Here is a 22,034-nt window from a genome sequence, read left to right as displayed (position 1 = left end):
TGCTGAACCCTGCCATTGTGGCAGAAGCATCCATAGACAACACGGAAATAGATTTGCATGGGGTCTTCCAATAAAACTTAACTTACAAAAACAGCCATTGGGCTGTGTTTGGCTGACAAACCATCGTTAGCCAACCCCTGGTCTCTGGGATACAATATCTTGAGGCTTTAAAGTTAATTATTCTATCCTTGACTTTGTTTTCTTTCCCTTGACCTTCATACATTATATGCATTTGTCCATAGATGTCTTAGTATCTACTGAGTGTTCATAAATGTCTTAGCATTTATTGAATAAAACACAGTCCTAGGGTTGTAGAAAATGTCAAAATATATAAAACATACTTTCTAAACTCAAGGAACTTTCAACATAATAAACCCTCTTCCAAACTCATCAGTCGGATAACTCATTTCTCACTCCAGAGTCAGGGTAAGAAAAAGTCAGCGTTATACCAACTAGCAAATCTCCATTGAGAAGAGAGTATCAGGTATGAGAAAGTATTTACCTCCTAAAAAGTCTTCACATGCTTTTTTTAAGTTAACTTTCTATTGCAATATCGAATCCATATAGAAGTAGGCTATAATCGTTAAGTAAGATTTCGAAGAATTTTCACCCTATAACCAGCAGCCAAATCCAGAAATATATGTTACTGTCATCCCCAAAGCTACCTCATACCCTTTTCCAAACATGACATTGCACCCCTCACAGGGGCCTGCTCATGGAATGCATTTTCGAAGATGCTACTAGAAAATCCAAGCATCACGAAATTTTTCTTTGGGGACGTAACCCCTTTCCTTCTTTCAGCCCATGTATTTCACTTGGGAACGACACCAGTGTCATGGAACCTGGGCCGATTCTGCAACATGCACCAAAGCAGCGTGAGGCTCACAGACTCGGGATACAACCAAACGTTCAGTTTACTGGGTCGATAAAGAGCATCCCCCGCTTCATTCCGGGATACGTTTGTTTCGATGAAGAGCAAAGGTCCTGAACCGGACCACCAGGCTGGGATTTTTCCTACTGTGGTGTAATTTCATATGATGCGTAAGAGTAAAAATAAATAGGTAGAAGACGCCAGTGGGAAGAAGATGAGCTGGGAAAGAAAAACAGAGTGAAACAAAACACTGGTAGAGAGATAGGTACAAAACCAGAACAGCACAGGGACATGGATGCCGAGGGAGCAGACCGAAGTCTTCTTCAAGGGTGGCAGATGCTGCCAAGAGGTCCACTGCGCCACCGAACGCACGCGCGTGTTCATTCGTTTATCAGTATCTGTTGAGCACGACTGTGTCCCAGACAGTCTAGTAAGTGCTGGAGATACAACAACAAATAAAAGAAACGGGAAGAAAAGACCCGCTTTCATTCACATCGTCATGAATTAATGAGAATGCAGGACAGGCCTCTTTTTTGCAGTATTAAAAGGGAAATGGGGATTCACCAGCTCTCTCTTCTGAGCTCCAGAGAGAGAAGGGGTGCTCAGTGCCCACTGAGTCAGACCCCACATCACTGGCGTCGAGACAGGTGCACCGAGGCACCGTCACAGTGTGGTGGCTTTGGAATCACAAAGCGATCTGACACCGAAGATCATGGACTGTGTCGGATGTAAAGGCCCCGATTTGATGCATCAGGCAGTAGAGTTCAGATTAGGAAGACGAGGTAAAGACTTATGGCACAGGAGGCTCTTGGAAATAATAGACTCGGGCCACTTGGCAGAGGCCTTTTGCTTTCGAAAGAGAGGACGAGAAGGAGCTAAAGAAATCTATTTCCTTGGTAACGTAATTTGCTTTTATATATCTCGGAGCCTCCACAACTTCATCTAAATCACCCCCTGACATGCATCTGTAAAGCCAAAAAGATCAGAGAAAGGAATAACACGATTTCTTAAGTGCTCCATTTTCTAAGAAAATACAAGACCATCTCTCCTTAACGATTTGCAATTAAAATCATTCAGGTAATTATGCTTAATGAGTAATACCTCTCTTCATCTTAAAGCATCCCGAATGAGTCAGAGAGGAAATAGTCTTGCGGAAGGTAGATATACTTGTGTCTGTGTGTGCGCACACCCATCTCTATCCACCTCGTCCTTTGCCTCCCGCCACTCCCAGAAGAGAGGAATTCCATTATTGGAGGGAGATGAGCTAGAGCCCCCTGCGTGGGTAGACAGGGGTGCAGTTAAGGGGACCGTCTGCTGGTAGATAAGATGGCTACCAGTTCTGTGTTTATGAGATTACTTTCCCTCACGTGACTGCGAGACAGGCCTCTTCACCTGTTAACCTCTACACTCTGTGCCTTAGAAATCACCCTCAAAACTCTCCGAGTGGCACTGGATATATGGCTCTTGCGTAAGTGTCCCCAGCCCCTGCCTTTTCCAGATCACCCCTCCCCTTCCTTCATCACGACTTTAGGGCACCAGGATCCAGCAGCTCTACCAGGCACTCATTTTCCCTAAGAAACCAAAGAGAAAGAGAACAGAAAAGACATAGAGAGCACATTCTGGCCCTCTGAGTCCCATCGAATGACTTCATGTGGCCCCTTGCAGATGTTTTTAGGCCCGTATTGCTCTTTCCAGAACCCGAAGCTCTAAGCTGGTGCCTCTGGCCAATGGGTACTACAAAATCCTTTTGAACTGTGTGCATAGTCCTGTCCCCATTGCAGAAAGAGCCTTTCTAAAGGGACCTGCGCTGTTTCTTTCCAGAACTTTGAGCCCCAGATGTTCTCATAGGCCACGAGCCGTTCCCCGAATTCAAAGGAGAGATGATATTTTATGGAGCTGACTAGTGGCAGGTGTCCAGCACAATGCATGTGGTGATGTTCAGTGTATTGCGATTTATAAAATGTCCCCAATAAAACTAAAAATATAAAAAATGAAAAATCTGTTTCTTATTTACCCTCCAGTGGGGGGGGAAAAAAAAAAGCACCGTGATGCATTTCTAAGAATTCTTAATTTTATGTGTGTGTGATCATAATCATTTAAACGCTTGCTAGCATTTTTCCAGAAGCCTTTTCTCCCTTGGAAAAAGCCAAATCATTTCCCCTACCCTGATTGTCACAAACAAAAAGTAATGGATATTTTCTTCTGGTAGGAGCCCAGAGGGCATTTAACTACATGGCATGTATTAAGAAAATTTGAAAGCTGAATTTCTTTTTTTATTTATACTTTCCAAGAAAACATGAAAGTGGATCACATTAAAATTAATCTCAGAAATCGACAGCGTTGGGAAGGACAGACAAAGGAAGTCCCAGTTTGACTTCCTCTCGGTTTTTGTATATAAATCACGAGATATGGTTTTTAAAAGACTTACATATCCATGCGTAGAACACTGTAAACATGATTTAGTGACTATTTGTATACGACCGGAAGAAGCCCGGTTTCCCGGGGCACTCCAGCTATGAGAACGTGACCCCGATAGACACAGAGAACTTGAGTCAAGGCAAAGGCAGAACCGAGAAGGCCACAGATGCCCCCACTGGGTCTCCTCGGTGAGCTGACTCAGCGTCCCAAAAGAACCCTAGAAATGAGGACACCCAACAGTGGAGCAGTGAAATGTCAGCTGATCGTCAGGGAAAAACAAACTGGAACTTTGGAAATCTGCAGGAAAAAAGACTGTCCTAGCAGGCCACTCTTGTAGACTTTCTTGGACCAATTCACTCCCAGATCTCGGTATTTTAATTGTAAGTCTGATGTCTTTACTTCAGTTTTGTTGGGTACACAGTGTCCTGTGCTTTTGGGGGATGTGGAGCAATTTGGAAACAAAAAAGAATCTAATTAATGCTGTTACCTGGGATAGAGCACAAGAGGCCATTTACAGTTATGGTGAAAATTCTCGTAATGTAAGGTACACACAGCTCAGGGAGTGCTTCTCAGCCGGGAAGATGTTTTTTTTCCCCAGTGGGGACGTGTGGTGTTGTCTGGAGATGTTTTTGGTTGTCGTAACTTGGGACTGCCACTGGCATCCAGTAGGTGGAGGTCAGCGATGCTACTAGAAGTCACACAGCGTAGCCCCTCGCAGCAAAGCATCTGGCCCAAAGTGTCAGCATTGCCACTGTTAAGAAACCTCGGTCCGGGAAGACAAAAACGTCCATCAGAACAACAATGTCAAAGTTTTTCTTTTGCAAGGTGCAGGGTCAAAGGCACGATAAACAGTTCTCTCCTCAGCTGAACCCGGAATGTTGACTGCCATGACAGATAGGGCATAGTCACGCTGGCAGGTGTGCGTGCCGCTTCTTACGTAACTAGGAAGAAACCAGCTGTAGCTCAACATGATGGAGAGACAAAACTGGCATCAGAGTGCCCACCGTTGGTGATCATCTCTCATGGGACAAGAGCCCACCCCTCCTCATCAAGAATCAGCAGCGTCCAGGCCAAAGAGTGTTTTCAGGCACATACGTCTTAAATTTCTTGCATTGGTCCATCGATAAGGAGTGACTTGAATTCAACGCATCAATTTTAGCAAGGATGTTAGAAAAGCTTTCTTACTGTTCTTTAACGTTTTCCACCTAAGACAGTTTTTCTCTTGAACAGATTTTACACATTTGGCATTCAAACCACACGTAATTACATTTAGTAAATTCAGAGCAAGTTTAAAAACATTTCAGAATGTTTCAGAGCAGACTTGTATCAAATACCAGCAGCTATTAAACAATCCAGAAAAAGAAATGCTACTAAGAAATCTGAAAATTGGAAGGAAAAATGTATCAATAGAGGTCATTTTTGGAAACTCATAGAACCAGAAGAAAGCTGGACAATTCATTTAGCCCATCCTTGTATCTTTAGGCAAAAGCGCCCTAAATAGTCTGTACAAAATGTTCAACTTTTCCTGGGCAACAGCATTTGGCACCAATTCCAGAAAAGTAACCGGTTTTAAGACTCACGATGGCTCACATACTTGCCACATTTAACATTTCGAACCATTTTATAAATGATACCTGCAAACTGTGTATTGCAGAAACAGCGAGACAAGATCACTGACAAAATATTTGTCACCTCGGAAAGATTGTATGCCACTCGGGTTAGGATTTGTGCACACACAGTATGCACAGAACGATGGCTTAGCCATAGAAATAGTCACAGCTGCAAATGACTTGATGGCTACAGAAATTACTTAGGACCATTAACCTTTTGGACATTTAAGTCAAAATTGCTCAAAAGTCATCAAAGCAAAGTTCTCAAAAACTAAACGTCTCACTACTCCATCTATTATGGATAGCATTTAATTTATTATCCGAATGAATTAGTGTCTTTATTTCTAAGAGACTTGTTTTCACATATGTTGACATTTGGGTGCTGAATAGTATTAATAATCTTACTATCTCTCTAAACCATATGAACAATTTATCATTTGCAAATACTTGCACTCCCTTTAAGAAAGAAGTATTATACATGTGTGTATGCTGGTCAATGGGGAGGGCATAAAAAAACATTCCAGAAGAATGAGGTAGGTTACTTTAAAAAATACTTTTATTCGTTTAATAAAAGAAAGCTTCAATGTAATTATTGAGCCCCTTTTATTTTCCCTGTATTTTTTCTTACATTCACTTATTTTTCTATTCATTTAAGAATAAATTTCTTATGCTTTCTGAACCAAACCTCATTGTTCTTGAAGTTCTGAATTAAGCTCTTGTCGTATCTGATTTGTGACAACAGAGTACATGTGCGAAGGGTTGACTTTCGCATCTGATCCTTAGTGATGATCAAGATTATAAGGAAGGTCAGCGAGAGGGGGAGGGCGAGCATAGTCCTGCAGGCGTTTTGAATTGATTGACACTAACTTGCATTCCACCCTCAACTGCTCAGAGCTAATGCGGATAGTCGCAAGACTCGATTAAGTTTCAATTCTAAATTTGCAAAACAGAATTTGGATTTTTAAAAAAAGAACTAATGAAGGCCATGGGTTGTGTGGACCAGTTTAGCTTCAAAAAAATGACGACGTTTGTTTAGTTTTCTGGCTCAAATTGTCTTTATCTTGTTCATATTTGATGATTAGCAAGTCCATATTTTGTCCGTCGATTTATTAATCAGATATCGCCACTTCAAGCAAGAAAAATAAAACAGTTAATGCAATAAAAAAAAAAACTTGAAGCATTGAAGATGCACCAGAAATATAGCTACTCTGTTTTAACACTCACTTCCCTCGGGTTCATGTAGATGTGTCTTAATGGCAATGACAGATGATAAAACTGTGACTGTCTCCCACTTACAACTAAGATTTTATTGCTTCTTTCCAACGTATTTCATAGAGCCAAACATATTCATACCGGAGCTTGGCTCAACACTGAAGAGTGATCTCACGTTGTATTTGTATTAAACCCAAAGATAGATTTCAGCGTCAGTCGGCAACTAATAAAGATAATTCCTTTACCTTGTAGTAATCAAAGGTGTGATCCCAGTTATACACTTTTTTCCTCCTTTGAAGAGCTAGCACTATCAGGCAGCTTATAAACGTGGTTTCCAGATTCCTTAACTAGGCTTCTGAGGGAGCTTTCTCGGGGTCCCTCTCCATGCCCCCACGGGTTATTCATCATCTTCTCGTGAGCTCCGAGTCAGGTGAGGCACATGACAGCTGAGGAGAGCAAGCTGAGAACACAGAGTCCAGTATAAAGTGAAGGTCAAAACTATTATCGCAAGTGGGATTTTCCGGGAGCAGCAAGAAAGACCCACTGTCTTTTCACTTTTGAATGGGCTTATCTTCTAGACTATTGGAAACAGCAAAATAAACTAACTGTAGAGGAGTGTTCCTACGGAGTAAGTCAAAGTAAAATGTGATTAAGACCCATTTCTCACCTTTTGTAGGCTTAACCCTCACCAAAGGTCTCTGTAAATTAAACACACGGCTCAGGGGTAGTGTGTGTGTGTGTGTGCGTGCATGCGTGTGTGTGTGTGTGTGTGTGTGTGTGTGTGTGTGTGTGTGTGTGTGTGGGGTTCATGTTACCTCTTCCTCTTTCCTTTCCTCCTCCCTCTTCCTGCCCTTTCTCTTCCTCCAACTAATTTCTTTCCATCTTGTTTTCAAGGCCAAAACGTTGACTCTGCAGGATTGGGTGAAGTTGACTGTATAATCATGCATTTAATTAATATCGATAGTCACTATATTAGCTACGCGAGCTTCTTAAATTAATTCGGGACCGTTCGTTTCAGGTAAATTAGCTAATTGCCAACTTTCTCTTTTCTAGATAGAGTGTCCTAAGACTGCCGCTTAGATGGAATTTACTTTCTCATATAGCATTAGGGAGTTTAATATTTTAGTATTTCCTCCATTTTGCCTTGCTGATAAAGGGTTTTCCATGTGAGAATAGCTTTTTTTCCACCTAGAGGTAAGAAAATGACTTCTTAACATTCATAGCTGTTAAGGTTTAGTGGTACTTTTGCTTTTAAAAGGAGAAAGAACATGGATATTTATTGTGCACTAGTGTGGTCTAGAGATAGGTCATCTGCATATCCTCTGTCATTTGGCCCGGTAACAACTCTCTGAGGCTCATATTGCTTTTCTGCAGATGAGTAAACCGAAGATCAGACGGAGGCCCAATTGTCAGAGCCAATTCAGGCGTGTCTTTCAAGCTCAGTGTTTACTGTCACGGTCAAGGCCCCAGATTTCTACATCAGAGTTCCTTTACGTCCAGTTCGGTCAGTAATTCCATTGCTTTTTGGAATTGTTTTATTTTACAGGGCTTTTTTTTTTCCCGGTACTTCGGGCAGAGTTTACAAAAACAATATTTTACATAAGCACTTATTTATTCGAAACGTGTTTATTACAATCGTATCTAGGACATGCCAGACACTGTGTTCGATGTGGAGAAATCAAAGCAAATAACACACCTCTACCTGTCACCTGCCCATATTCTGGCCCAGGTGTGTGACCAGGCCGCCGCAGCGAGGCGCCTGCACGGAAGCTAGCAAGGCAGAGAGGTGAGACCCGGGACCCATAGGGGCATCAGTGCTTCAAGCAGACACCCACACTGGATCCCTGACTTTCAGAGGAATTCTGGGAGAGCCCTTAGATGCCCCTGGACCTCAGAGTTCAGCTCTCACTCCCAGAATCCATTACGTGCTCTATAAATGTTTGCTTCCTTTCTCAAGGAAACGACATCAATGAGCCAATTCTGTGGCTAGAATTCAATCTCTGTTTTCCCTAGCTTTGATTTCCTGTGTAACTTCAGGCTACCCACTTAACCTTCTTTTGCTTTGTTTAATTGTTTGCACAATACAGGTAATAGCTACCTTACTGTCTGCTAGAGGGCTTAATTAATTAATGTTTATAACATCTTTGAAAATGAACCCTGAAAGCTACTGAGTAAGTGCAAATTATTATCATTATTAACATTATCATCGTCATCGTCAGTCTGTTTCACATAGAGCCAAAGGCAATCTCAAAGAGTGAATCATGATGCTTTTCTTCGGTCCTGGTTCCGTCTTCTGCACTGGATTGTGAGGTCTGAGCACCTGAACCTAAGCGCAGACAGAGCAGTTGACCTAAGTTCTCTCTGTCTCTGAAAAGACAGACCATGCCCTGCTCCTGCTCCCTTGACTCTGTTTGTGCTGCTGGGTGCTCTGGCTTGCTCCTGATCCTCACACGATCATATCTTTGCATGTAGGGGATCTGTAGGGACTGTCCTCAGCCAGCCGACACTGCCGGATCCCCTGGAAGCCCAGACAGCTCATCCTTCTCGTTGGGTAAAGCAGGGAGCTGAGACCAAGGGCAGGAGTCATAGATTCAAACTCTGAGATGATTGACCGTGTCTGGAAAGAGAAAAATTACCTTAAGGCACATAAACATCATTTTGAATATAGTCATTTAGTAGCTGGTTATGAAATAGTTATTTGACTTACGTTATTTAAATCCGTTGTTTGTAAAAGAGTGCTCATTATTTTAAATAGTGAACAACTTTATTTCAACCGATGCGATTCCTTGTGCCTAAGGAAAACGTCTTTGATCTTTTTTTTTTTTCTTGGCTATCTCATAGATGTTCTTCATGACCACCTACAATTCTTTCCTGGTTAGGAAACCTCCCTGGCTCTCTCCAGCCTGCGATGCATTTCTCTCTCCTGAATGTACGATGCCTTCTCTACATCGTTTCTTTGTTAATTATGGGCTCCTGTGTGAGATCTCTGATTGTTTTCTCTTACAACTTTTTCAGATATGTATATGTTCCTTTTTCAATCACATGACACGGTCCTTGTGTAGCAAGGCAGTGAGGCGGGGGTGTGGATCTTTGTACCCTCTGAAATGCCTCGGTTAGATCACTGGATGTAGGACTTGATACAGATTTGTTTATTCTTTTTTTTTTTTCAAGTTTATCTGAGCAAAGGGCTCCAGACTTTATACTCTAGGGACTATTTGGCACCGTCACTGAATATTATGTCTCCTTCACCCTTTCGTGACTTTTTTCCAGCCTCTCTTGCAGTTAGACTAGGCCATGCGATTGAGGTCGGTCAATGCAATATTGTAGACATGATGCTATTGCCCGCATGGGCCTATAAAAATCTCTTGCACAAATCTCCCTGCTTGTTCCTGCTGTCTTTGTGTATTAGCAGGCTAAATGGAAAAAAAAAAAAAAGTCCTAAGGACCTAGAGAAAAATAGAAAGATGGATCTCCAAGCCACCACTTAGAGAAGAACTTCACAGCAGAGTTATGTAGCCAGGAAGACCTATGCTGATCTATTGCATAAGTGAGAAATAAACTTTTATTTTGATCAATCCTGAAATGTGAGGATTGTTTGCGACAGAAATCTAAACTGATTTGAAAAAAAATAGCTCAAAACAATAGCTCAGAACAAAAAGAATTCTCGTTCCCTTTCTCCTTTATTCCCCAAGTCCAGTGCCACAGCAGGTCTCATCCCACCTTTGTTTCAAAACACATCAGATCTGTCCGTTTCGCTCTGTGTATTCACGTCACCTCCATGATCTTATGCAAAATTCTCAGTATTTCTCACTTGGACCACGGAGTAGCCTCTAAACAGCTACTGGTGCTTCTGTTCTTGCCTTTTTCTTTTACTTAGTCCATAGCAACCACGTTCATCTTTTTTTTAAGACACAGCTTAAACCAGAGCACCCCCTTGTTTTAAATCCTTCAGTAGCTTACCACCGTTCCAGGAACGAAATCCAAACTTGACCCGCAAGATCCTGAATGTCCTGGCTCCCACCTCGGTCACCAGGCTCACGTCAGGACACTTTCCAGAGAACTCCAGAGTCTGGGCACCACCTGGAATTCCTTTCATTTCTCTAGCAATCTCAAATTTTAGATTGCCAAACATTTGGAAGGTTTAGGATCTTCACTCACGCAGACTGCCTTGCTGTCAAGGCTGTTCTCCTTGCTGGCCAGTTCCTTCCTTCCCATCATATGCTGCTTAAAGATCCCTTCTTCAGAGAGGTTTTCTCTGATCACCATATCTGAGGACATTATCTACCCTGCGATATCCTTTCTGGCAGTATCTTGCTCGTTTCCAGGTCAGCAATCACCAGAATTTTTAATTATATATTCACGTAGCAGATATGAACCTCAGGCCACAAGTTCCGAGATGCAAGTAGTATAGTTCTATCTTACGTAAACAGATATAGTTTCTTCCTCTATGTCAAGATCCCATTCCATTTGTATATTGATTCAGATTATGTTAGTGTTATGTTATGTTATTGTTACAGTATTTGTTCCAGATACTGTAACAAAGAACCAAATAAAACAGTAGCTCAAATATCTTCATCAGTCAAATGTAGTGGGTCTCCTATATTAGAAGTTTATTCCTCTCTGCAAGTCACAAGAGTAACAATAATCTGTGCTAGGTAAGAACTGCGCATGGTTGAGGTGAAAGCTGGTGACAGACAGGTCTGGGGTGCCAATTCCTGTGGCCAGTGAATGCTCTTCTACGAGCAAGGTTTTCAAAGGCTTCTCGAGGAGATGAGATTATCAAAGGAGATAGACACACTGGTAAAAGGCGTGGAAGAGGATGGAGAAGAAAGGAGAGGCTGACTAGATATAATGGCAGTTTCAGAAAATCCATACTTTGTTTTTCTCCCTCTTGGTTTCAGTGTATAGTGAGAATACTAAAAACGCTGGTGGAAAGTACATGATTACAACAGAAATGAAATTAGATGGGATTAAAAACAGGAGAGGATGAGGAATTTAGGAATATATGGAAATATTGAAAGAATCACATGACAGGAGGGGAAATTCTGAGCAACAAGTTAACTGGAAAAGGTTTGGGGCTTTGAAATCAAACAGTTCTACAAAAACGAAGATGAAAATCGTGAATAAATGAAAGTCAGGTTTTATGTGTCTGGCTGAAGATTTGCAGCAAAGTCAGAGATTGAATGTTAATTGGGGAAAGGGCTTGAGTTTGCTAATTTTAAGTCCTTGGTGAAAATACTGTGGTAGAAACTTGCATCACGAAATTTAACATTCTGAATCTGCACAATTGTTGAGACACCGCATCTCTCCTGAGGAGTTTTGGTTGTTTTTATTTGTTCGTTTGTTTTGTCCTGTGCTGTGTTATCTTTAATTGGCCACAAAGAGCTCTCCACGTCACCGAAAGGTCACTGCTCTGCTTGGCCACCGATCTCATCAGCAATCCTGAGATGGACGCTTTCCCCTTAGTGAAGAGAAATCCGTGGTTTATTGAGTTTGCCAATAACAAAAATGTCGCAAAACCGACTTAGCAAAGCTGTTGCCTTTAGCATCTTTCACATCAACTGTCTCCAAAGAGCTCGATGTCCCCGTGAGTGAGTACGTTAGTTCCCCCCAGCGCCAGTCACAGTACCCAGGTTACCGGTGTCAAACTTGATGGACTTGGTAGCCTTACCAGTCTCCAAATCAATCAGAGCCATGCCGTTCACCTTGATGAGAGAGGATTGGGGCAGCAGATTGTGTGAACGCCACAGATTGTTTCTGTGCCCGCAAAGCTCTGTCTCAGTCCGCACAACTTGGACTTGACTCCTTAGGCGTGTAATACGGTGAACAGCTAAGAGACTCTTGGTCATAGATCAGATGGAAATTCTGTCTCACCTTGTCCATGCTGATAACATCTATGAAATCGGAGGGGTAGCTTTATCAGTTTGGACCTTGCCGTCATCTTTTTTTTTTTCTAGCATAGAATAATATATATACATATATTTCATAGAATAATAATAATAATAAATATATATATACATATACATATATATATGTATATATATTGCAAACTCAAAGCCATCATATACTGAGAGAATAGGTGTGATGTGGCCACTTAGATTCAGCAAAATAATTTTAATTTTCACGTGAAATTAATGTGGTAAATTTGAGTTTTATTTTATTGCCTTTTAGTGTTTAAAATAGAATTTGTACGTTTGAGTTGGCTTTCACTGCAAAAATGTATAAACTAAAGGAGTCCCTGGTTAGCTTTATGTATGATAAGATTCACATGTGAGTATTCTAAGCCTTTCTTTTGTCCCCACCCCCAATGAGAAAACTCTTTGCTCAGTTAGCTCATGACTGTCCCCAACCGTCGCCCGCACTCCAGAGGAGCGGCTGCTTCTATACTGGTTGGGTGAGGAGCAAGCACGCTGGTCAGTTTGTCCAGCATCCAAAGCCTCAGGACTGCTGCATCCTTTAGATGCTTTGGGGGACCCCCAAGCCATGGCTCCACTGGGAACACAATGACCTTGAGGCGTTCGGCACAACCTTTGGAGAAATCATCAAAGAGGGAATAATCTACCCAGTGATTTCCAAAGCAGACAAAAGGTCTATTTTAGAACAAGTTACACAGTAGACGATATGTTTTAGCTAGGAGGAAAGAAGTATAGTGAGTGAGAAAAGCTATGAAGTGTTGCTATTCCAAAAGGAAGTGTTTAAAGCAACCTCAGCCTCTTCGGATGTAAGGACGAGAGAAGCCTCTTTTGTTGGCTAAAAAGGCTTCTTTAGATGGTGTGACTGGAGCACCAGGCACTTGTGAGCAGACGGAGGGTACTAAGAGTCAGAGACCCAGGTCAGAGGGACTGATATTTCATCCTGAGTAGTCATAAAATTTTTGCTAAATCTCTGTGTGATGGTTTGTGTCAGTGGAATATTCACTAAGTATCACTAAATATTTTTAATCTCTTAAGTTTTCTCTTTTAAGTTTCATCATTATCCCCATGTTTTATGTTTTTTCTTGAATCTTCTCAGTACAATTCCATTCATGGTGACGTAGAGGATATATGTTCATTAACCATCTGTTCTTTCAATGTACAGACCAAATCGCTAATGAAAACTTGCTAAGCGTACAAAACTTAAATATCAGGATTATTAGTTATATAAACAAAGTAAACCTTCTAGTAATTATCAGATCTCGGAATCATTTATTACCTTCTACCACAACAGGCTAAATACAGAATTTTCTTACTTCTATAGGAAAAAGTGATAAATGTTTCAGACCACACATGATAGTTTTGCAGTACTTTTTAGGTTTATTCCCACATTTAATGATAAAAACAGAAAGGTATTTAAGAACATTTTCCATGTGTGTCCAAAATGGAAGACACAACATTCTCTTTGTTAAACAAGCCAGCGGCCTTGCTGTCTGAAACGGACAGTTCATTCATATTTACATATCCAGGGCCTCACGGGTGTCCACGCACACACCTACTCCACGAGCAAACCAGAAATTCAACGCTGTTTTTCTCTGTGCACTTTTATAAATGCGGTGTGTTCCCATCATGAGAACTGCTTTCCCCATGGCCTCTGCATGCACAATAGATCAAGGCAGCCATGTGATTTCTCCCAAAGGACACAAAGAAAATGGCCAAACAACACAGGTGCATAAATCGAGTGAATTCTCCAGCGCCGTGGAGAACATAGGGAAAAGTTCCGAAGCAATCATTACATCAGCATTTTCCCAGAACTGCACATGCGGCTCGCAAAGTGGTAAATAACTACGCAGGATCGGAGATGTTTGGAGAGAGTCAGGAACAGTCGTGTCTTATGGGTGATTCTCAGTTATCTCTCCCTTTTCTGAAAAACGCAGATTATTTGAAGACCCACTATATTCACACATTTCGACTATCAATATGAAAAAAAAAATCACCTTTGGGGGGCAAAACTTTCAATTTCCTCACCCCCTTTTCCAATCCACCCTATTCCACAATTATTACTGCTAGTAAATGAAGCTAGACAATGCAGATGTGTTGAGAGCGTTCCAGTTTTTCGCAAGTAATGAAAAATGCTACGATATTATGTATCACGAGCGAGGTTTTGATTATGATCTACACAAGTCAGAGATAAAATGTTTTGTTCTGTTTTTGTTCCAAGTCTCTTATTTGTATTGACCTCCAAGACACAAATAAGAGAGTGAACAGAATGAACACCTTCCCGGGAGGATTTTTCTAAGAATTCCCATCCAAGATCCAAAAGATAATAGTAGAAACCAGATTCAAAAGAAACAAATCAAGGGGAGATGGCAGAGTGTTCTGGAAAAACAATCGAGGACTGCAATCATCTAAAAGTGACACCAGAGAGTTAGTATGAAGCTAAAAAGTAGCCCACATCGTACGAGGGAGCAAATCAATGTTTAGCAAACAGGTGTCATTCATTGGCAGGTACAGGAAGCTCTATGGCCGATGGGAGATGATTTAGGCATCAGGCCACTTTTCCATGAAATGATTCTAGCAGCTTTCAAAATGTGAGAGATGACATATTATTTTTTGTATAGAAGCAAACTCTGATTTATTAGGGAGAGTATAGGTTGGGAAAGTGGCCACCCATGCTTGCTTTTTTTATCTCCTTTTCCAGATGTATTTTGTGTTTGTATTCTGTTGCTCTAGTGAATTGAACTATAATTTTGCGAATATTTGGCCCCATAATAACATACCGTGTTTATATAAAACTTTTCCTCTAGAAACCCTAAAGCATCTTTCAGAACTTAAATGACAAACGTGCATCCAAATCTAGTTCAGAAACAAGTATCATTGTCAGTAAATACCAACTCATTGAATTCTTTCTAGGAGAGTGTTTTGTTTTTTGCTGGGTCTTCTCTGCTTAGTCGTGTCGAAATTTTCAGATTTCCTTTCTATTAGGCAGAATGTTAAAGTCTCAGACATATGAAACAGATTCAAGTAAGGCCAAGATGGAACCGAAGTTTGGTCAGTTTAATTGTTGGCTACTCTTTAATTTAGTTTAAACCACAGTTATCACTGATCCGTTCAGTTACATAACTTATTTTACTGCCGAATGTTCATCTCTCCCATGCCACACAAGTAGAGCTGGCTGGAGCCTCCCAGAGGTGGGGGAGCCGGAGAGACTGACACGGGCAAGGTCAAGGCCTAGGAGAACACGCTTCTACCAGGAAATCGCCACAAGAACAAAGGTGAACCCTTTGGCACACTCCCTCGGAATTGCTGTTTCTAAAACGTTATTGGTAAACTATTTTATTAAATACGTACATATATGAGATATATATTCTACCTGAAAAAAAATGGAGTTTCTTGTTTGAGTAAAAACTGATAATGTATCCCTATTATGCTAGAAAAAAACTCTTTGGAATCCTGGTGCCTAGAAATGAGAAAAATACCTAATCTTTGAATTTCACATGTCTTTAGAACATTCAGGGTAGAAAAGAAGGAGTCAGCCTTATTTTAAACTCTTCTTCAGTCAAGCTGACATCATTGGGGTATCATTTGACTTGCAAATACTTAGCATATATTGGGAAGTTACTGAGCTAAATGAGGTAGGGGAGGATTTGTGGCTAAAAAATGCCTACCCTTTGAGCAATACATAAAAGCATGTGTTCTTAGAAGCTTTGTTAACAGGATAATGCTCTGGAACATTTGTAATTTACTTAAAGATTCTAGCAAACAGGATGTCACAAAGTTTATAATATTCTCGTGGTACTAAAATGTAGACATTATGTGTTGTTTTATGTTTTTAGTGGATTTTTCTATAGTAATTGCTATATGTATGTGTACCTTTGGTTAAAAATGGTAAATCGACATTGAACAGAGAACATTCCAATAGCGAACTATACAGTGCCCCCCCCCCTTCCAATAGCGAACTATACAGTGCCCCCCCCTTATCTGAGCGGTCACATTCTAAGACCCCCCATGGGTGCCTGAAACTGTGGATAGTACTGAACCCTATGTACACTATATATTTTCCTATACATGCAGGGCTATGATAGATTTTGATTTATAAATTAGTGCATTAAGATATTAACAAAAATGATTAATAATAAAATAGAACAATTATAACAATGCACTGTAATAAAAATTATGTGAATGAGCTTTCTCTCAAAATATCATATTGTACCTGACTCCTCCTCCTTTTTCTTGTGATGACGTGAGGTGAAGCGAGGTGGGTCCGATGGACAAAGGGATGACTCGCAGCCCGGGTGCGATGGAGCGGGATGGCGTGAGATTTCATCACGCTACTCAGAACGGTGCACAGTTTAAAGTTTATAAATTGTTTGTTTCTGGAACTTTCCATTTATTATTTTTGGACCGCGATCGATCACAGGTAGCTAGAACCATAGAAATCGAAATCACGAACAAGAAGGGACCACCGTACCAGCTACTCAGGCTGGTCTGCAGATTTTATTACGTTCTAATTCCCGAAAGCACCTGGAACGTGTTGCATTTCACTGCTGTGTCCCTACTACCTGCCCAAGTGCCTGTCACATAGCAAGCTCCCAATAAGTAGTTATAGAAAGGAGAAAGGAAGGGAGGGAAGGACAGAAGGAAGAGAGAGAAAAGGAGGGCTCTGTATTATAGATACATCGTCAGCACCCTGAGCACCGTTTTGTAGCTCAGATAGTCATAGGTCTCTCCCTGCGTTGTTGGTTGATGCATCTGTTCTTAAGGTGACTGGAACAAACAACCTGTAGCTAGAAAGCCAGCCACTTTAAAGACTGGATCCCGACAAATATCTACCTGTCTGATTTGGTGCTGCATGCTCCATAAAATTTGGTGTTCAGAGCATTTGAACTTTCCTGCCTGAGGCTTTTTTAAATTTTTAAATAGGAGTACATCTTTTTTGACTACTGAGCACTAGGTAACACTGCAAACTTCCCGTGTTCGAGATGGTTTCATGCTTAAGCCCTGGATTCGGTGAGAACGATGCTTATGTCACGTTGCTGTGATAAGCATGCACACTAGGGCCATCCCATTGACTGGAAGGAAACGAGGAAAAGAGTCTAGTGAAAATAACAGCTGTCTGAGGAGGAGAGGGACTCTAAGATGTGAGCCTGTCACATGCTACTCTCTGGTTGCCCCTACTGTAAGCAGGGTACCTGCCCTCTTTAATGCCCACCATATGAAGTCCACCTGCATTTCTGGCTGCATTTCAGGCTGGTACAGAACACGTGGCTTTGTGGGTTACCATCATGTGCTACCTGAGATAAATAGTACGTGCCGCTGGCTCTCTCCTCGCTGTGGGAGTTCGCGTTGGCTCAGCTATAGTGACAGTGTTTTCAGGGAAGATGGGCTGGCTGGCTGCTGAGGGATCCTTAGGGCAGTGTTTCCAGTATTCTCTTCGGTAAGGCAACTGGTCGTCAGACTCGATTTCGGAAATGTTATCTTGCTAGTATTTCATAGTTCAGTGGACTTAGGGGATATCGACACATGCTTATTTTGAGTTGGGTTGAGTACGCTTAGGGTTCTCTGTGGGACAGGTGAATCATGTTAAGCAGGGGCTCATTAGGAATTCGTGTGACAATGAGGAAATGCATACATTAGGGCAGCTGTAGTATGGAAAGCGTAATGGATAACTTTTCAGTTGTGGCTAATTTCAGATCTGGTAGACCATCTCTCCACAGTCTGATCTATTTTTGGTTTTTTACAACATGAATCCTTCTGACTTGAGTAGATTGACTCTCCCCTGTAGCCAGAGCTGATCAGTCTAAGGATGAGCTCTTCACCCGGGCGTGATGAAATGAAGTATAAAAGTCAAGAATATAATTATGATGATCTTTCAGAGAAAAGAACATAGAATTAGGAGCAAAGAAATCCATGTTCTAGTCACAACTCTGTCAGTGTATTCAGCCTGGGCCAAGTCACTTCATCTCTTCTGACCCATTTCTTTATATGTAAAAATGAGGGTTTGGTAAGAAAATATTACTGTTTCCCAGTGTGTCTTCTCTGGAATGATAATGAGCATCATGCAAGGAAAAAAAAAAATTGTTGGTCAGGTCTGTGTTTACCAGAGGTTCTTTGCAATAAGACTTCTCAGAACATTTACTATAATAACGTGTGTTGTGAATCTTCTAGAAAGACCTAACTATGCAATATTTCTTTAATATTTTTTTTTGACGTAAGATCGTTTCTTTGATCCTTGGAGCTTTTTCCATGGGCAATATTTTCATGGAAGACATTTTGAGAAATGTGAAGTCAGATCTTCTCTGAGCTGCCTTGCTGCTCCAAGATTCTGTGGGTGTCACTGGCTTATGACACAGCCCAGTGGGGAAGACAGCATTGAATATTGATCCTGCTTCAATCTGAAAACAGCCCTCCCTTTGGTCATAAGCCTTGTGAGGCACCAAGATGTGTTTGTAACTTGCCCATTGCCAAACAGGAGCCTCGACTGGAGTTCTGCTCGGCTCAGGCGAGCCTGTTGGCTGCCGCGCTGAGTGTGTGCATTGCTGGCGTCCTTCCCATTCACCCACGCAGTGGCTGCACCCATGGCGGAACTGTTCACCCACTGGGGCATGTGTCCAGCAGCTCTGACGAGCAGAGAGGGGAACAGAGGGGTCATATGGTCCCCTTTGGGATCGGAAGGGCAGCGAGCTACTACCTCCCTCTAACTAAAGAAATCCTAGAGCCGGTACCCAGGATTCCAGCCTTTGATGAAATATGAAAGGTCCTCTCATCCAGCTACTCAGTGGATCCTTGACTGTGTTGGACATTCCATTTTTAAGAAACACCAACTACAGCGCAAACCAGTGCACAACTAGAGACCTAATAGGCGGAAAAACCCCTTTATTTTGGGTTAAAATGTGACTCCCCACAGATTTCACCTGTTGATTTAGTTCTGCCTTCTGGGCTCATTCAGAACAAGCCTACCTCTCATATGACAGCCCTGAAAATTAGGAGGCGGGTCACCTTGTAGTCCTGATGTCACCTTGCAGTTCTGAAGATCAGATAAAAGGCCAGCGAAACTGCCTGGAACCTGTTCAATGGCATGACAAACAAATATAAAATGTTATGTTTAGCATGTTTTGTAGCCTCTCTGTGTCGTCTTCACTTAAAGTCGGGCTTGACAATTCTTGTTTTGGTTACTGGATAGCTTAATATTAAAAGAATATCCATATAGCTCATGTATGCAGTATATGTAACATAATGCTTTTGACAGCATATGAGTAAATGCAATGGACATTGAGTAGCAGGATAGAAACCCCCCAATATATAACGCAGCAGCTGAAGTAAGGCCATCCACTGGCAGTGAATTAGTGTCTGAAGGTGAACCATGTAATCAGCTCTGCAGTGGTCAGTGGGCGAAGCTCTCAGGGGAGGGGTCTGGCAGGGGTTTGATCTAGGGCATGGTTTGATCTGTTGCCAACTTGGTCACAGATATCAATTACAGTAAATTCTATAAGATGTGCATATCGTTAACTTAGTAACATAATATTTTGGTCTCTGCGGTATTTCTCTTGAGTGTATAAATGTAGCTAATATGTGTTTCTGCCAGTGAGAGAGATTTTTTTAGGTGAATCACCATAAAGCTTGGGGGGGAGTAAAGAACTTTCGATATTTTAACTACGGAAACTAGATATGCATTAATCAATCCTTTTGAAGTTTTTCTTGAATCACTGGATACCCCGATGGACTTGAAAAGAAAATAAAAAACTTAGATGCCTGTAGTTAAACTGATGAGTCCCTCATTTGACTAACACTCTTCTCAAGATCCAAAAAGCCAGCAAAATAACAAGTTAAAAATTTCTAGTATCTTTGGTTTAACAGATTTTATTATTTCTTCTGTTCAGAGGAGAATTCAGTGTATTTCGACATGGCCTGAGGAAAATTTAGGCCAAATGATTATTCTGTCTATGTCTGTCCTTTTCAGGGATCATCTTTATGAAATCATTAGCATTATCTCAGAAAGGGAGTTCTTCGTTATTTTCTTAACTAATTTACCTCAAACTACCGTGCTTTTTCTCGGACAGTTTTTCGCTAATGCAGGGATAAGTGATTAATTACTTTTTATACTAAACAATTCATATACTTTCAGGTGGATATTTTGAAAACAAAAACATCGCATCCTCTTTAGTCTTCTTAATTTTTTTTTTCTCAGAAATTGAATTTTGTTTGGTTTGCTTGTTGGCATGGGACTGAAAACACCACTTAAAATTACCAAAAGTTATCTGGAAATATAGAGAGAACATGTATCTAAAAGCAGAATAGGCCTTCATCATTATCTGTAAAATGTCCCCTGCAGCGCATGAATATAAAGAATTCTGGACAGGTAAACACCCAGTCTTCTTCCCTCCTTTCCTTCCTTCCTCCTTCCTTCTTTCCTTCCTTCTTTCCTACCTTTTCTCCTCTCCTTCCTTCCTTCTGTTCATCTGTTTAGGTAGATAGATGATGATAGATAGATAGATAGATAGATAGATAGATAGATAGATAGATAGACAGACAGACAGACAGACAGGTAGATACGCTAGATAGATAAATGCTAAGGGGCATAGATACATAGATACATAGACAGACAGATAGATAGATACGCTAGATGATGATAAATGCTAAGGGAAAAAACTAGAAAAAAGAGAGAGAAAAGAGGGTGGGGCGAACTGAAATTTTGGATGCGTTTAAGGAGACCAGAAAGCTCTTATCTTGCTGTTCACCTCAATTTCAAATTACATATTCCTTTAAAATGAAAGAAAAGATTTTAGGAAATTTTCTTTAATAATGTAGTTTGTTGTTCATGTTGTTTTTTAATTCGGAAATTCTCTTTCCTGTTGTCTAGTCTTTTTTTTCCCCTCCTTCCTCACCAGCTTTGCCATAGGAAGAGACAAGTCTACGTGGGAAAATCTAAGGCCTGCATTTGATGGGAACTCTTAACCACTTTTAAGTGGACACACATCACGTCAGGAAAAAAAAAAAAATTCCGTCCAGGCACCAAAAAACTAGGAATGTGTGAAAATCTAATTTGGAATGAAAATGAGGAAATTCCAGATGTTCTAAGGCTGTTTGTGTTTAGCCATGTCGACATGAAATTGATTCAGAAGCATTTTTTAGCGTTTTATCCTACTGTGGCCTTCCACCAACAGCCTCCAATGCTAGCCGTGTATCTCTGCACTCTCCCTCAGGGACGTGAGCTTATTATTTTCACATTAGCCTAAACAATCCAAAATAAGGACAAACGGACTTCGAGTAATAGCCTACACTTTATTCTAATTACAAAGCAGATTGTTTTTGAGTTATTTCCTTGCCACAAATAATTGCGAGTTGATTAAGTGCAGATAGGTTATCAAGGGAGAGCGTTGACCCTTTAAAGTTTTTTGGAGGGACGTAGGAGATAATGTGAGCATGGCTCTTGATCTTTTTCATTGTATTCAGCTGTCGAAATTCTTCATGGAAGTCCATCATCTCTCACTTCACATACCTTCTCTCCCATGCAGCTTAGATGCCGGCCACACCAGCCTACCTTGAAATCTCAACCCTCTTTCGCTCTGGCAGTTATACACGTCGGGGTTTGTTAAATGGTCATGTTTTGCTTGATTCCTCTAATACGTAAGTTCCTTAGATAGAAGACATTTTTTAAATGCATTTTTCGTATCCTTTGCTGTACCTCAAACATAAGTCTTCCTCAACAAAAACCTTCTGGTCGACAGATTGATTCTTCTCCCCTTGCTTGTGGCAGCAGCCCTTCCGTTCAACATGGCAGCTGTGCAGTAGAGCCGTGGTGTCCGGAAGGTGTCATTGTTTTTCGGTATCATATCCTGCACCTCTGAGCACACATTTCTACAGCGTGTAAATCTAAGAGTAAAATTGCTAAGGCGTGAGAAATGTAAGTCTTCAACTTTGTGAAAAAAATGACAAACTATTGATTTGATCGGTTTATTTTGCTCCCATTCGTGAAAGAGTTCGATGTTCTTGAAATTATTTTTATTATTG

General features: G+C 41.1%; 1 long non-coding RNA gene across 6 annotated transcripts in view; it reads left to right on the top strand.

Annotated features, from left to right (window-relative positions):
- LOC107195959 overlaps positions 1 to 22,034 on the top strand; it is a 304,896-nt gene that overhangs the window by 148,491 nt on the left and 134,371 nt on the right. The window contains exon 4 of one of the 6 annotated variants that reach the window (XR_003047558.1): positions 7,486 to 7,615. The exons of the other annotated variants lie outside the window; for them this stretch is intronic. This is a non-coding gene — a long non-coding RNA (uncharacterized LOC107195959). The remainder of the gene's footprint in view (positions 1 to 7,485; positions 7,616 to 22,034) is intronic. 6 annotated transcript variants of the gene reach the window in all.

The sequence above is a fragment of the Pteropus alecto genome, unplaced genomic scaffold, assembly GCF_000325575.1.
Source record: "Pteropus alecto unplaced genomic scaffold, ASM32557v1 scaffold65, whole genome shotgun sequence".
Classification (NCBI taxonomy): Eukaryota; Metazoa; Chordata; class Mammalia; order Chiroptera; family Pteropodidae; genus Pteropus; species Pteropus alecto.
This window is presented reverse-complemented; position numbering and strand designations above follow the sequence as displayed.